The sequence below is a fragment of the Ranitomeya variabilis genome, chromosome 4, assembly GCF_051348905.1.
Source record: "Ranitomeya variabilis isolate aRanVar5 chromosome 4, aRanVar5.hap1, whole genome shotgun sequence".
NCBI classification, from domain to species: domain Eukaryota; kingdom Metazoa; phylum Chordata; class Amphibia; order Anura; family Dendrobatidae; genus Ranitomeya; species Ranitomeya variabilis.
This window is the reverse complement of record NC_135235.1, coordinates 338,615,725-338,632,781: the sequence shown is the minus strand read 5'-3', so window position 1 is coordinate 338,632,781 and position 17,057 is coordinate 338,615,725. Positions and strand designations below refer to the sequence as shown.

The following is a 17,057-nucleotide window of genomic DNA, read 5'->3' as shown; positions in this document are numbered from 1 at the left end:
TCTTTTCAGAACGCAGCATGTCCGTACACCTTGCGGGGACGCAGCGTCCCCGCAAGGCATATCACAGGGCCCTATGGCGAGGGGTGCGATGATCCCGGATGTGTACTGTACACATCCGGCACCATCGCGTCCCATTAAGGGGGCGGGGCTTAACGCCGAGCGGCTTCGCCGCTGCGGCGATACCGCCGCGTAGCCTTAACGTGGAGACATAGCCTTAAGATATTTCTTGGCCCAGTCTTGACGTTTTATCTTATGTTTCTTGTTCAAAGGGGGTCGTTTTTCAGCCTTCCTTACCTTGGCCATGTCCCTGAGTATCGCACACTTTGTGCTTTTTGCTACTCCAGTAACATTGCAGCTCTGAAATATGGCAAAACTGGTGGCAAATGGCATCTTGGCACCTTCACGCTTGATTTCCCTCAATTCATGCGCAGTTATTTTGCGCCTTTTTTCCCCAACACGCTTCTTGTGACCTTGTTGGCTATTTGCCATGAAACGCTTGATTGTACAGTGATCCCCCTTCAAAAGTTTGGCAATTTCAAGACTGCTGCATCCCTCTGCAAGACATCTCACAATTTTGGACTTTTCAGAGCCCGTCAAATCTCTCTTCTGACCCATTTTGCCAAAGGAAAGGAAGTTGCCTAATAATTAAGCACACCTTATATAGGGTTTTGATGTCATTAGACAACACCCCTCCTCATTACAGAGATGCACATCACCTGATTTACTTAATTGGTGGTTGGCTCTCAAGCCTGAACCGCTTGGAGTAGGACAACATGTATAAAAAGTATCATGTGATTAATATACAACTTGACTAATAATTCTGCAAACTGTGTATATATCCAATATAATAGAGCAAAAAAAGCCGCACAGCCTCCAATATCAAAGATGCAACAATCTCGTGGAATACGAAGAAAACGACTGGACGTCTGACATAGAAAGGATGTGCTTGCGTTGATATAAAGTCTTTGAATAATGATTAGCAATAGAATAAACGCCACAGCACTCACCAGTCTTGCAGTTCAAGTGTCCTTTATTAGATCACACGAAAAAACATCTTCACGGCACGGGAGGGTAACAAAGTGCAGGAGTGCAACAGACGGAACGACGATGGCCGTTTTGCGCTAAGGAAAAGCGCTTCCACGGGTCTATGCCAGAGAGGAAGTGACGCCGCAATAAGAAGGTGAGTGATTACAAATCCCTCCTGCGCCAACTTCCAATCGGACATCAAAGTGCATAGTGCTGCTAAAAACAAATTAAAAACAAATATCAAAGCACATCACTAGGACATATAACTAGAAAAATAGATACATTCCCAAGAAAAAGGCAGTGGACCTAATAAGAATAGCTCGCGGCAGGGGTATGCACAACGGCCAATGCCGGTTTACCGCCTATCACAGGACCTGCACAAATGAAAAAAATCAAACAGAAAAATATATACATACACAAATATGACTCAATAAATGAATCTAACGAAACACAAAAATAATTGTTACAGAATTAATCTAAAGAAAAACGGACATATCCACTCTATCATTCAAACCGGCCGGGCCGGTGGCACGTGTCCGCATAATCCATTTAGCCTCTTGTCGTAGTAACAATTTATGAAGATCACCTCCCTGTGCAGGGAGGGATATTCTCTTGATACCTGCGAAGGTCAGCACTTCAGGATTCCCTCCGTGGTTCTCTCTAATATGACTAATCAGTCTCGGGACACCCTTACCTTAAAGGATCGATTTAAAATGTTCTCTGAACCGTATGTACAGCTTGCGGATGGTTTTACCAGTATAGAATCTCTTACAGGGACAGAACACCACATAGACTACAAACTCTGTCTTGCAAGAAATAAATTGCCGAACAACATGTGTCACAGGGCCGATATTCAAAGTCTGGCCCAAAACATGAAAGCGGCAATATTGGCAGTGGCCACATCGATGGTTACCTTTGGGAACAGTTCGTTCCAACCAAGTAGTCCTATCCCTAGTCACACGATTATGCACCAGCATGTCTCTAATGCGGGTCCCTTGTCTATTAGATATCAAAGGGCCACCTACAGTCTTTCCCACTAATTCCTTATCTCTCTCCAATATATGCCAATGCTTCCGAATAACCGATCTTATCTCTCGATCTAAAGGACCGTATTGGAAGCAAAAGGTAAATTGCTGTTCAGAAGCATCAGGCGTCCTTTTTCTTGGGCCCTGTGAAGTAGCCCTTACTCGATTTACTACAGACTCCAATAATTCATCTGGGTAACCTCTATCACGGAGCCTAGAAAGGAGCTCTCCAGATTGCCGCTCGAAGCCCTCTTGCGTATTATTAGTGCGGCGTGTCCTCAAAAGTTGGCTGTATGGTAACGACCTTTTAGTATGATTAGGGTGAAAACTATTATAGTGTAAGATCGAATTCACTGCAGTAGGTTTCCAAAAAACAAGTCCGCAACCTACCCTCTATTACCTCCACAAAAACATCTAAAAATTCTAAACTCATACCCCCAAATTTATGGGTAAAAGACATGCCCATAGAGTTGTCACGATTTAAATAATCAACAAACGAATCAAGCTCAGCTTCAGTACCGTCCCATATCATAAATAAATCATCGACGTACCTCAAAAAGAATTTTATGTGTTTCAGAAACCTATTGTTACCTGAATAGATGTAATCTTCTTCAAAGACAGCCATGTATAGGTTTGCGAATGTACATGCAGCCGGGGTCCCCATGGCAGTCCCAGTGGTCTGCCTGTACCAGACGTCGAGGAAAGTGAAGGCATTATGTGTTAATATAAAATTTAAGCCTCCACAAACAAAATCAATATACCCCTGACTTTTATTGGTAGTATTTAATATACGTCTAATGGTGTCAACACCTAATCTCTGTGGAATATTGGTGTACAGGCTGACCACATCAATGGATGCCAGGGAGAACCCCGGCTGCCACTCGAAACCCTGCATCTGGTTCAAGAATGAATTGGTGTCCTTGGTATAGGAAGGAACGTCAGAAAGTAAAGGACGTAAGAGCCAGTCAATGTACTGAGATAAAGGCTCCGTAAGGGAGCCTATCCCAGATACAATCGGTCTCCCGGGGGGAGCAGTCATAGATTTGTGGATTTTTGGAAGGTAGTACCAATGGGGTTTTGTTGGAAAGCTAGGAAGTAACCTTTCTGCCTTCCTTTGTGAAATAACCCCATTTTCTACTGCCTTTCTTAGAAAAGTGCATAACTCACCCTTAAATTTAAAGGTAGGATCACCCTGTAATCTGACATAAGTTGACACGTCTGACAGCTGCCAACTGGCTTCAACCAAGTATACTTCCCTGGGCAAAAGGACGGTTTTTCCCCCCTTATCAGCAGGGCGAATAATTACATCGGTCCAGCTAGCTATTTCTTTTAAAGCTTTTGTTTCATCGTTAGTCAGATTCGAAGTGGCTTTTCTATACACTAAGGCTTCCATATCTTTTAAAACTAAAGTTTCAAATAGGTCGACCATATTGCCCGGGGAAGTAGGAGGCATGTATGAGGAAGGGACTCCGCCCAAAAACGGGGTACTTTCACTCAATGCAGAGGTGTCACTGTCCAGTACTGAATCATTAAGACTAAACAGACATCTAGCGTCCTCATATAAGTCCGCAAGCACTTCTTCTTCTGCATTGGCCATAAAGCCTAAAGGTCCCACCTTACAAGGGCGTTCACCCTCCAGAGTAACAGGCTCTGCGGTACTAGAACGGAAAAACTTATACAGATGCATTTTCCTTGTAGCCTTAAACATATCTATTTGGAAAGAAACAAAATCAAAACTGTCAGGTAAACAATAATTCAAGCCTTTTGAAAGTAACGAAAGTTGGGCTGGATCCAGCACCCGGTGTGTTAAATTGGCCATCTAGTCGTCGGGAGAAGTCTTTAATACCGTTCCTGTCTCCACGAGACAAACTTTCTCTTGCGTCGCCATTCGGGGCCGGTATTTCCGTTTGCCCCTCCGTGTTTTCCTCCTAAAGGGATCGAAGCGGTGGCTTGAGTCTCAAGGGAGGTTTCTCATGGAGATTCTATATTGGTAGACAAACTCTCACTGAGACTAGAGTCAGATTCAGTTGTTAAGTAATCTCTGCCATTTGGTTGATTGAATTTTTTCTTCTTATTATGACTCCGCTTACGTTGTCTAAACTTACCCCCTTGGGTGTGTACCGCGTGGTTATCTTTATGCATCTTACTCCAAGTGAAAATATTGCCAGAGTCATAGTCATTCTTGTCCCGCAAAAATTTGTCCCTTTTCCTTTGTTTGGTTTCCGCCTGTACGAGGACCAACCTGGAATCCAATTTTTTATTAAAGGCCGCCCATTGGTTATCCGACAATCTACTTCGCAGCTCACCTTGTGTTTTCAAAATGTCAGTATTAAGTAACTCATAATTGTGCATATTAGATTTTAAAACCAATTTTAGCAGATCCTGAGAGCATTTGAGCATAATGTGCTCCCATTCAACTTTGAAAGCCGCATCGCCACTGTGGTGGGATATCTCTTTCCAGACCCGTAGACCTCTAGGGACTCGGTTGTTGTCAACATATGGTTGCAACGAATTGTTTGTCCAGAAGAGTCTAATCTCTCTTTCTGAGAGATTCGTCAATTTATATTCCAGAGACCTTGTGCTGAGCATATGCACTTCGTCTGTTTGCTCGCACTCTTTAAAATAATTACTGGCGTCCTCCCGGCCGGCTTGTAAACTGCCTCGCACAGGTGCCGAATCAGACTCCATAATGTGGTAAAGCAAATCAAAAATTATCTTGCTACACCATCAATCCACGGTACTCTTCACAAAGGCGTGCAAGCTCCAAACCAATGAAATCCAATATAATAGAGCAAAAAAAGCCGCACAGCCTCCAATATCAGAGATGCAACAATCTCGTGGAATACGAAGAAAACGACTGGACGTCTGACATAGAAAGGAGGTGCTTGCGTTGATATAAAGTCTTTGAATAATGATTAGCAATAGAATAAACGCCACAGCACTCACCAGTCCAAGTGTCCTTTATTAGATCACACGAAAAAACATCTTCACGGCACGGGAGGGTAACAAAGTGCAGGAGTGCAACAGACGGAACGACGACGGCCGTTTCGCGCTAAGGAAAAGCGCTTCCACGGGTCTATGCCAGAGAGATTAGATTCGTTAGATTCATTTATTGAGTCATATTTGTGTATGTATATATTTTTCTGTTTGATTTTTTTCATTTGTGCAGGTCCTGTGATAGGCAATTAATTATTGTAATCAAATGATAGGCGGTAAACCGGCATTGGCCGTTGTGCATACCCCTGCCGCGAGCTATTCTTATTAGGTCCACTGCCTTTTCCTTGGGAATGTATCTATTTTTCTAGTTATATGTCCTAGTGATGTGCTTTGATATGTTTTTAATTTGTTTTTAGCAGCACTATGCACTTTGATGTCCGATTGGAAGTTGGCGCAGGAGGGATTTGTAATCACTCACCTTCTTATTGCGGCGTCACTTCCTCTCTGACATAGACCAGTGGAAGCGCTTTTCCTTAGCGCGAAACGGCCGTCGTCGTTCCGTCTGTTGCACTCCTGCACTTTGTTACCCTCCCGTGCCATGAAGATGTTTTTTCGTGTGATCTAATAAAGGACACTTGAATTGCAAGACTGGTGAGGTGAGTGCTGTGGCGTTTATTCTATTGCTAATCAAACTGTGTGTATATATGCACAGCACATCTCAGGTCTCCCCCTTTTGATGCTGGATCCAGCGATCTTTTCCATCACATGACATGTGCCCCTTTTCCATCACATGACATGTGCCCCTAACAGCTGGAACTATGATTCACCCGCAGCTGTTAACACGCTATATGCCACTTTCCATCTCTGACAGCACCATTTAACATGAGTGCATCGGATGCGTATCACAAGCCACGCTCATTGGCACCCATTACATGATTGCGGTGCGTCGATGAGTTGGCATGACAACCCGGGATCTGCAGGATAACCCTGTGGTTGTCATAATCGATCTGCGATGAGTGCCACCCAGTGGGCGGTGTTCATAGCAGATGATCATTTCTGCTACACAGAGCAATACTGCAGCCCTTCTCTGTGTAGCACAAGCGTTCAGAAGATCGCAGTTTCATGTCTCCCATGGAGACTATTAAAGCAAGTGAAAAATAAAAAAAGTTTTTAAAAATATTAAATATAAAAATTAAAATCACCACCCTTTTGTTCCATTCAAAATAAAATAGAAAAATACACATATTTGGTATCGCTGCGTTCAGAATCAACCGATCAAAACATATAAAAAATAATAATTGTAAGAATCATAAGAAAAAAAGAAAAAAATGCCAGAAATACGTTTTTTGGGCGCCACAGCATTGCAATAACAGGAGATTAAAACATTGTATCTATCCCTAAATGGTATCAATAAAATTATCAGCTCAGCATGCCAAAAATAAGCCTTCACCCAGCTCCTGATCCGGAAAAATGGAGACGCTACGGGTATCGGAAAATGGCAACTTTTTTTTTTTTTTTTTACAAACTTTGGGGGTTTTTTTTCACCACTTAGATAAAAAAAGAACGTAGACATGTTTGGTGTCGATGAACTCATAATGACCGGGAGAATCATAATGGCAGGTCAGTTTTAGCATGTGGTGAACATGATATATAAATTTAAAAAGGAAAAAAAAAAGAAATGTGGACTTGCACTTTTTTTTTGCTATTTCACCGCACTTAAAATTTTTTTCACATTTTCCAGTACACGACATCATAAAATCAATGGTGTAGTTCAAAAGTACAACTCATCCCGCAAAATAATAAGCCCTCACATGGCCATATTGAATGAAAAATAAATAAATTACCAAACAGAGGTTCTCTTGTGAGCTGTAAACCACTGAAGCGTACTAAGGCGCTCTGTATTTTAAAGCTGTAGGGTTTCCCGTCCTCGGGGGCAGATCCTCTCTCTCCATGGTGCTCTCCGTGGTTTTGGAAAATCTGATTTACCAGTAAGTAGTTATTATTTTCCAATACAATTGTCTATACTTTTCTCAAGATGAACAGAGTATAACGAATAGAAAACTAAAGCTGCAGCTTAGAAGAGGCCCTCCCATCTAGGTATATATCTCTTTTATTAAATGTGTGTGTAAGGCCGGTTTCACACGTCAGTGGCTCCGGTACGTGTAGTGACAGTTTTCTCACGTACCGGAGACACTGACACATGTAGACCCATTCAAATGAATGGGTCTATGCCAGGGCCGGCCCGAGAGATTACGGCGCCCTAGGCGAAACTATTTTGTTGCGCCCCTACTACTTTTAACATACCTCCCAACTCTTGAAGATGGGAAAGAGGGACAAAGTTTGCGGAGCGCAAAGACTGCCGCGGCAAATTTTAGGCCACGCCTCTGACCACACCGATTCATAACTAGCCACACCCATATCCACGTCCCAACCACACCCATTTAGCACTGCTGATCACACTTTCATAAAGAATAATTATAAACAAAAAAATATGGCCACACAGTGCTCCATACTGTATAATGGCCACACATGATGCTCCATACTGTATAATGGCCACACATGATGCTCCATACTGTATAATGGCCACACATGATGCTCCATACTGTATAATGGCCACACATGATGCTCCATACTGTATATTGGCCGCACATGATGCTCCATACTGTATATTGGCCGTACATGATACTTCGTACCGTATAATGGCCACACATAGCTACTCCTACACACGCGGCTGCGCTCCGTACACACGCGCTCCGCTCCATACACCTCATACACACGGCTCCGCTCCGTACACCTCATACACACACGGCTCCACTCCATACACCTCATACACATTCAGCTCCGCTCCATACACCTTTTGCCTTTTGAAAAGATTTTTTATAATTTTTTCTATTTTTTTTCTCTGGCACCCCTTAGGGTCGGCGCCCTAGGCGGCCGCCTAGTTCGCCTATACGTTCGGGCCGGCCCTGGTCTATGCACATGTCTGCATGTTTTCACAGACCGTGTATCCGTGTGCAAAACATGGAGACATGTCCGTTTTTTCTCCGGCAGCACAGTCCGCAATATGTCCTGCACATGTGCACACGGAGAACAGTGTGACTCTCCTCCGTGTGCACGTACCGCCGCAGGAGAAACAGCGCTACAGTTAAGCGCTGTCCCCTGCGTGTGGTGCTGAAGCCCGGCATTCATTCCTTCGGTCCTGCTCGGCTAAAAGCAGCGCTTGAAGGAGAGAAGGGATGAACGATCAATTTTTTTTAAGTTTGGGGTCACCTCCCATAGGGGTGGAGCCGCATATTCATCACTGTAATGAGCAGTACCACGTGTCCACTCACACTGGACAAGCTGCCGGCGCTGAGAGGAGGCATCGCCGGAGCTGGGTGAGTATTTCTCTGCTAGCGGGCGGGGGGGTGGGAAGGAGTGGGATGCGGGAGGTGACCCCAAACTTTATTTTTAACAAAAAAAAACTTGATCTTTCATCCCTTCTCTCCTGCAAGCGCTTCTTTCAGCCGAGCAGGACAGAAGGGATGAATGCCGGCTTCAGCACCACACGCAGGAGACAGCGCTTACTGTAGCGCTCTCTCTCCTGCACGGTCCGTGTGGTCCTGCCGCATGTGTGCCACACTGATGTGCCACGTGAGCACACGGACACGGATAACTCCGGTACCGGAATTATCGGGACATGTGAGACTGGCCTAAGGCTACGTTCACATTTGCGTTTTGCGCCGCATGCGTCCTTTTTTTCATTGATTTTGGACGCAGCAAAAATGCAACTTGCTGCGTCCTCTGCGCCCGGACGCGTGCGCCGCAGTGACGCATGCGGCGCAAAACGCAAGTGCGACGCATGTCCATGCGCCCCCATGTTAAATATAGGGGCGCATGACGCATGCGGCGCCGCTGCGGCGCCCGACGCTGCGGCGCACACCGCAAATGTGAACGTAGGCTAATGTAGTGTGAATGCATCATATACTCACCTAGTGCTGCTCTCTCCAGGATCCAGCGCCGGTCTTCTCCTCTTCTCAGTGACGTCACCGTTCTGAGACTCTCGGATCACATTCCGCTTTGTGTAACCCGGAAGTGGCTTTTACAATGTAAGTGTATGGAGCGTCAGAACAAGACTCCATAGGATTGTACATTGTAAAAGAAACTTCCGGCTCACACACAAAGCATAGAGTGATCCGGCTAGCCACAATTCTGGTGACGTCACTGAGAAGCAGAGAAGAACTGCGCTGGACACCGGAAAATGCAGCAGTGGGGAGTGTAGTAATATACTCGCACTACATTACATGCACGTATACACATTTATTGGAAGAAAAAAATATATATATACGGTATATTAAGCAAAAAAGGAAACACACAAAAAGATGTAAAAAAGAGGACTTTAATGCCCTGTGGCGTGGCAATGTTTCTGATAAAACAAATATATATATTGTGCTTCTTTACGAACATGTTTTTCAGATTTGCTCACCTATAGCTTTATAATTTTGTTTGAGTAGTAGTATGTCCCCTGGAGGTGCTACCGGTCCGGTAAGAAGGATGTATTACATGCATGAATACCAAATGCAGAAAACTATTGTACTTGCCCAAGCATTAGTTCAGCATGTCCTCACGCCTGTCAGTATGTCTTATCTAATAAAGGAGAACCTCTTGTAACGCTGCTGCTGATCACCTGAGATACTACGCCTTTTATATTGTTTTACTGAGGAATATCCGCATGAAGTGTTGTTTTGTGGATGAAGTTAATCTCATACGTAGATACTGTACGTTATACATGGCGGTGCCGGGCCGAGCTACTCTGTGCCTACTGCTTGTGCTGGAGCGAGTCGGGGAAGGAAGGTCAGGTGGGGAACAGAAACATCTGTCAGAGAGTGGGGTCTGTGTGGAGAGGTTCAGAAGAAAGACGATAAAAATTGTGAGGTGGCAGCTTTGACAATGACTTAGGACATCCCAGATCTGCATGGTAAGCGTCTCCTCATCAGGAAATGATCATATACATGAGGAAAATTCATTCTTTTTTTGTTTTGTTTTCAAATTTTAAGCTTCTCCCCAGTGTGAACAGGTGCAAGCTGCTATACTGCATAATATTCAAACATAAGCATACAGCAGCCGGTGTAAGCGCTAATATGTGTGCAAACACTGGATATGTGAAGTCTGAGCTTCGTTACTGCTATATGGAATATACTTATAAAAATGAAGGTACTTGGTGCATAATTCGGCTTACATGAATTAGCCAAAGTACCTTCTTTTTATAAGTATATTCTATGTACCACTAATGGAGTTCAAGCTTCACTTATTCAATGCTTGCATGCATCTTAGCGCTTCATGTGCTGCTGTATTCTTTTCTCTGTATATATATTTATTTCTGTCCTGTGACAATGAACAGCTCTGGGTGATCAACTAGCAGTCCATTAATTACAATTACCTTCGGATGATCTCATTCATCTATTGGAATATATGCTTTATTTCCAATTCGATGGTCTATGAAGTTGTGGGTTAAGCCATCTCAAGGAAACTAATGTTTTTGAAGTAAATTTTTTTTTATTTTTTATTTTTTTTGGGGGGGTGCATTTGTCATCTTAAAACTTGAAAGTTTCTATGCTTATTGTGACCGCCATACTTTTCATGGTTGTACAGGCATATTTCGATTAATGGGGCATTCCTGTGTCTGACATTTATGGCATACAGACGGGATGCTCTGCAAATTTTGGAACTCGCATACAAAGGAATGGAGAAAGTTGCTCATGTGCACACTTCTCTCTGTCACCGGCAACTCAAGATGTATGCGAGTCCTGTGTATTTGCTATAAATGTGTGAGACTAAGGTCTCTTTCAATGTTTAATTGCCCTGGTTATTAAATTTTGTGATCTCATCATGTAGCTGTTCAGCTGTTGCTGAATTGAAACCTTCATTGTGCATTCTGGGAGTTGTAGTTTGCAACAGCTCGAGAGCTTTATTTTGGAGTTCAATTCATTGCAGCATTGATTATGAAGGCCTCAACTGTTCACTGAGGTCTGCTGTCTGGGCAAACCAGCATAATAATAATAATAATAATAATATAATGTCACTGGTGATCATTGTAGTACCTGTAACTATACAGTATATACAGAGCTCCTGTGTATAATGTGACTGTGATCCCTATATTACCTATACACTATATACAGAGCTCCTGTGTATAATGGGACTGGTGATCCCTGTATTACCTATATACAGAGCTCCTCTGTATGTCACTGGTGATCACTGTATTACCTGTACACTGACACTATGTACAGAGCTCCTCTGTATAAAGTCACTGGTGATCACTGTATTACTTGTACATTATACACTATATACAGAACTCCTGTGTATAATGTGACTGTGATCCCTGTATTACCTGTACACTATACACAGAGCTCCTGTGTATAATGTGACTGTGATCCCTGTATTACCTGTGCACTATACACAGAGCTCCTGTATATAATGTTACCGGTGATCCATGTATTACCTGTACACTGACACTATATACAGAGCTCCTGTATATAAGGTCACTGGTGATCACTATTACTTTTACCCTATACACCATATACAGAACTCCTGTGGTAATATGTCATCTGGTTATAGTCTAGCAGTATTTGTTCCTTGTATATGGTATTATTCGGTCACCATGTACTGGTAATATGTGGTCCAGCCTTGGTGTGGCAGTATTTGTCCCTTGTATGTGGTGTTATTCGTCAAAGAAAGTGACACATTCTCTCAAGGAAAAAGAAATAAAAATATACCTAAAAAGAGTATTGGATATTTTACAAAATGTTTTATAGGTTAGAGTAGAGTAGGGCCCGGCCAAAAGAGTCTGCCTTGTCGTGATGGTGGCTTAAAAAATCTTTCGGCCAGAACAAAAGCTGCTGGCTATGTATGTGATTTGGTGTTGGATGGGATCTGTTAATATGTGATTAGTGAGGACGTGGGGCAGAAGATGAGTTTTTCCAAGAGTGGTTGGTGGGGACTGTGGAAGGTTTGAGGGGTGGAGTCTTAGGCCGGCCTCACACTAGCGAGTTTTACGGACGTATGAGCGCATAAACTACGTCCGTAAAATACGCATTACACACGGCCCAATGAATCTCTATGGCCCAGCTCCTATCTGCCGTATATTACGCATCCGTAATATACAGTCTTGTACGGCCGTAGAAAATCGCAGCATGCTGCGTTTGTCACCGTATTGCGCAAAAAAATCGCCAATGAAAGTCTATAGGGGCGAGAAAAATACGGATTCCACACGGACCAGCAGTGTGACTTGCGAGAAATACGCAGTGGAGTTAGTGAAAAGCCGGTAATTCAATTGCCGGCTTTTCATTTCTCCTTCACAAACCCGACATGATATGAGACATGGTTTACATAAAGTAAACCATCTCATATCCCTTTTTTTTTTTTTTTTGCATATTCCACACTATTAATGTTAGTAGTGTGTATGTGCAAAATTTGGGCGCTGTAGCTTGTAAAATAAAGGGTTAAATGGCGGAAAAAATTGGCGTGGGCTCCCGTTCAATTTTCTCCGCCAGAGTGGTAAAGCCAGTGACTGAGGGCAGATATTAATAGCCTAGAGAGGGTCCATGGTTATTGGCTCCCCCCTGGCTAAAAACATCTGCCCCCAGCCACCCCAGAAGATGCGCCTATTCTGGCACGTGGCCACTCTCTTCCCATTTCTGTGTAGCGGTGGGATATGGGGTAAGGAAGGGTTAATGTCACCTTGCTATTGTAAGGTGACATTAAGCCAGATTAATAATGGAGAGGTGTCAATTATGACACCTATCCATTATTAATCCAATTGTATGAAGGGGTTAAAAAAAACCCACACATTATTAAAAAGTATTTTAATGAAATAAACACACAGGTTGTTTTAATATTTTATTGCTCTCTCAATCCACCTGAAGACCCTCGCTCTGAAAAATAATAAACCAACAATATACATACCTTCCGATGATCTGTCACGTCCCACGAAGTAAATCCATCTGAAGGGGTTAAATCATTTTACAGCCAGGAGCTGTGCTAATGCACTCGCTCGTGCCTGTAAACCCCCGGGTACTGAAAGGAAAGCTGGGTGATCTGTAGTTACCTTGAGTCGCGGTGAGGCGCCCTCTGCTGGATGTCCTCATGAACTGGAGGAGCACACTGCGCTGTTCAGACGCTCCCCCGGTCCCCCGCCTTCCAGCGTTGCTGTAATATACAGGTTTCCTTGCCAGCGTTTGGAATGAAGCAGCCGCAAATAACAACGCTGGAAGGCGGGGGAGCGTCTGAGCTGGGGGAGCGTCTGAACAGCGCAGTGTGCATGCCCAGGAACCCCAGCCCCGCACTGTGCATAATGAATAACACAGTGCGGGGCGGGGATTCAGCAACAGGGTGGCCGCACTGCCTGCACAGGCGCAGTCAGGCACCCTGCATCTGACCTATGACGGACAATGACGGACAAAAGACTGCGCCTGTCACAGGCAGGCACACACAGCGCAGGCGCCGGATTTAAGAAGAAACAGCGCGAAGGGGGCGGCTACCACATCCCCAGAAGAGAAGAGTGACGGCCGTTGGGAGATTCACAGAGGAGGCTTCGGACCGCCTCCAGGTCTGCAGACAGGTAGTTAGGGCAAATTTTAAAACGCTTTATTGAGGGAATAACGGAATCAAAAACTAAAAGAGCCACCTTGTTAGACTGCAGCATTACTGCTGCACAAGGTGGCTCTTTTAGTTTATAATGGCTGGAGGGGGTGACAGTGGCCCTTTAATATCTGCCCTCAGTCACTGGCTTTACCACTCTGGCAGAGAAAATTGCGCGGGAGCCCACGCCAATTTTTTCTGCCATTTAACCCTTTATTTTACAAGCTACAGCGCCCAAATTTTGCACATACACACTACTAACATTAGTAGTGTGGAATATGCCAAAAAAAGGGGATATGAGATGGTTTACTGTATGTAAACCAGGTCTCATATCCTGTCGGGTTTGGGAAGGAGAAATGAAAAGCCGGCAATTGAATTACCGGCTCTTCACATATATCGCGCTGAATTAAATATAAATACAGTGTGTGTATGTATGTGTATATATGTGTGTGTATATGTGTGTGTGTATGTGTGTATATATATATATATATATATATATATATATATATATATATATATATATATATATATATATATATATATATATATATATACTGTATATGTTTTAACGAACATTTGAGCACATAAATCCATTAGATGTCGGTTTTGCAAGCCTGCGAGAAAATATCGCAGTACGGATGCCGTACAGATTACATACGGAGGATGCCATGCGCAAAATACGCTGACACACCCTGCCTACGGATGACATACGGATCACTATTTTGGGGACTTTTCTGTGTATTACGGCCGTAAAAAATGGACCGTATTTACATACGCTGAGTGTGAGGCCGGCCTTAGGGGAGCCCAACATTTTTGTCAGTATGTGGCCTTGAAATTCATTGTGGCAGCCCTGTCCTCAGATTATAAACAGCAACATCAACTCATCAGGCCGTCATCCTTCTCACACCTGATCTGGGCAAACTTAAATTAGGAAAAGCAAAATTAGCAAAATTAGGGTGTCTACAGAGTGAAGCTGGTCATGCAAATTAGCTAGTTGTCAGCCATTCTATGTTCCTGCTGACAACTATGTCTTCTGACTCCACCATACCCATGTTCTCTGATAGTCGCTCCCGAATTATCTGGCAATGGTTTATCACCCCACCACACAAAAGGATCGGACAATTGAATTCCAACTGCCTGATCCTTATGTGCAGTTACACAATCTGTTGGGAAACTGTAGGCCGCCATATATACATTAATGAGCGAGCAGGTTCAATGAGGGAACCGTGAAGAATGCGAACATGTACTCTGACATACTGAAGCAGGCCATGATTCAGTCCCTTTAGAAACTGTGCTGCAGGGCAGTATTCCAACATAACGACCCCAAACACATCTAAAAGACGACCGTGTTTATAATCTATAACTGTCATGTATAAAGCAGTCTGTCTCAGTGTATGTTACGTGATGTATACAGCAGAGTTTATGTATTTTGGGGTGATGTATACAGCAGTTTTTGTATCCTAAACCATGTAAGTACAGCGCCCCAGGGTCCTGGTCGTTGCAGTAATATCATTCTCCTCTAGGGGGGAGTGATGTTACGTTTGGAGGTAATAAAGGAGATCTCACTATCAGGGAACACCAACACACAACACACTTCATACTCCAGTCCACCAGGGGGAGCTATGCTCCTATTTATTAGGGCACTCTTCACAATTAGGTAAAACTGGTGGTCTGGATAGGAAGTTAGGCAGAAGCTGGCTGAGCTTCACTCAGGCAGCTGCTAGCTGAGCTCCGCTCAGTTAGTTGGTCCCTGACAGGGGTGGGATCCTGTCAGAGGCCTAGACAAAAGGCTACGGAGCTTCACCTGCCCCACGTGCGGCAGCTTCTAGAAAGAGACACTGAAGGAGAACTGTCTTGTAGAGAGTGAGAAGAAGTCATAGCAAAAGGAGAGGAAACTAGAAGGAGTTCTGCCCTACACAGGCTGCCTCCTTCTGAGGCGCAGGATCCCAGTAGCCGGAACACAGAGGGAGCAACAGTCCTTTATGCCTTGCTCCAGAGACCGGCAGGACAGCTAATTTCACGTTACCTGCCCGCCCTAAACCCAGGAAGCAAGGTGGCACCCACGAGAGGCTGGGGCGTGCTAGAGTCCCTGTAAAAAGCCTCACGCCACCGGTCATACGGGTTTGTCCTATCCATCCGGGGGACAGAGAGAGACACAACATCTAGAACATCTACAATAGTTGTGAGGACTTTATGAGAAGCTTAGCAGTAAGGTACTACAACACCTAGGCACTATAGGAAGGCTACTGATTTCTACCTGGATAAGGAGACTTGGATTTTCCTCCAAACCGGCCGGACTCTGCCTGCACTGTGATCTGGTGCTCTGGACTGTGGATGCTGAAGCCTTCAGTAAAAAGGTAAAGAGACTGCAACCTTGTGTCCTCGTTCTTCACTGCGCCTCTCACCATCCACCATCTACACGCTGGGAAGCCCTGGGGACATACTTCACCTGTGGGAAGGTATACCATCTAGCTGCCATAACATCACCCCGGCGGACCCCCTAAGCAGTGTCGGTCACCCTGACCGAATACCACAGGTGGCGTCACGAACATTTCCCCTTTAAAGACCTTTCCCCTTTTTTATACGGACGTCCCTAGGGCCACGGACCGGGTCAGCCACCGTGACATCCCCCTTGAGAACCGAAGGACCCGGTACCGAGTACCCCACTGCCCTATGGGGGGCGATCCATATACAGCATACCCATTGTATCTTATGTGATCTATACAGCTGAGTTTTTGTATTCTATGTGATGTATACAACAGTTTATGTATTCTATGCGATGTATACTGCAGTCTGTGTGTCCTATGTGATATACATACTGCAGTCGTGGTGTCTCCTACAGTTTGTAGCTTTTCATTGCTTAGATTTGTGCATTTTTTTATTTTAGTAATCACAAATTTGGGATCTGCTCAATGATTTTAAGAGCTTCTTTGAATAGGCTGCCGTATAATTAGGATTATGTGAGGATTTTTATTTTCTTGTGTGGTGGCGAATATCATGAAAATTGCTCACTTTTTTTCTGCACATCAGCTTTCGTTAGGTTTACTTTAAATATACAAACTATCCTCAAATTTTTCATGTTGAATTGGACATGATGGAATAGGCGTTGCAAAGCGGAATAAAACAAATGAACATGCCCCACAATAGCATTGACCAACAGTCTGCTCTCCTCCCTGCACGGTGATTACATGTGCTGGAGAACAGCAGACCTGAGTGTGATTAACCGCTTTCAGCTCTCCTCTCCAGCAATAACACCTCTAGTATCTCTTCTCTCCTAAGGGTATGTGCACACGCTGCGGATTTTGCTGCGGATCTGCAGCAGCTTTCCATGCGTTTACAGTACAATGTAAACCTATGGAAAACGCAATCCGCAGTGCCCATGCTGCGGAAAAAAACGCGTGGAAACGCCGCGGGTTACATTCCGCAGCATGTCAGTTCTTTGTGCGGATTCCG

At 44.2% G+C, this 17,057-nt stretch overlaps 1 protein-coding gene across 8 annotated transcripts in view; it reads left to right on the top strand.

The window, feature by feature from the left end:
- MPV17L (MPV17 mitochondrial inner membrane protein like) overlaps positions 1-17,057 on the top strand; it is a 73,222-nt gene that overhangs the window by 29,482 nt on the left and 26,683 nt on the right. For 2 of the 8 annotated variants that reach the window (XM_077250633.1, XM_077250634.1), the window contains exon 2: positions 6,898-6,976. The exons of the other annotated variants lie outside the window; for them this stretch is intronic. The gene's annotated coding sequence lies outside the window, so the exon portion shown is untranslated. The remainder of the gene's footprint in view (positions 1-6,897; positions 6,977-17,057) is intronic. 8 annotated transcript variants of the gene reach the window in all.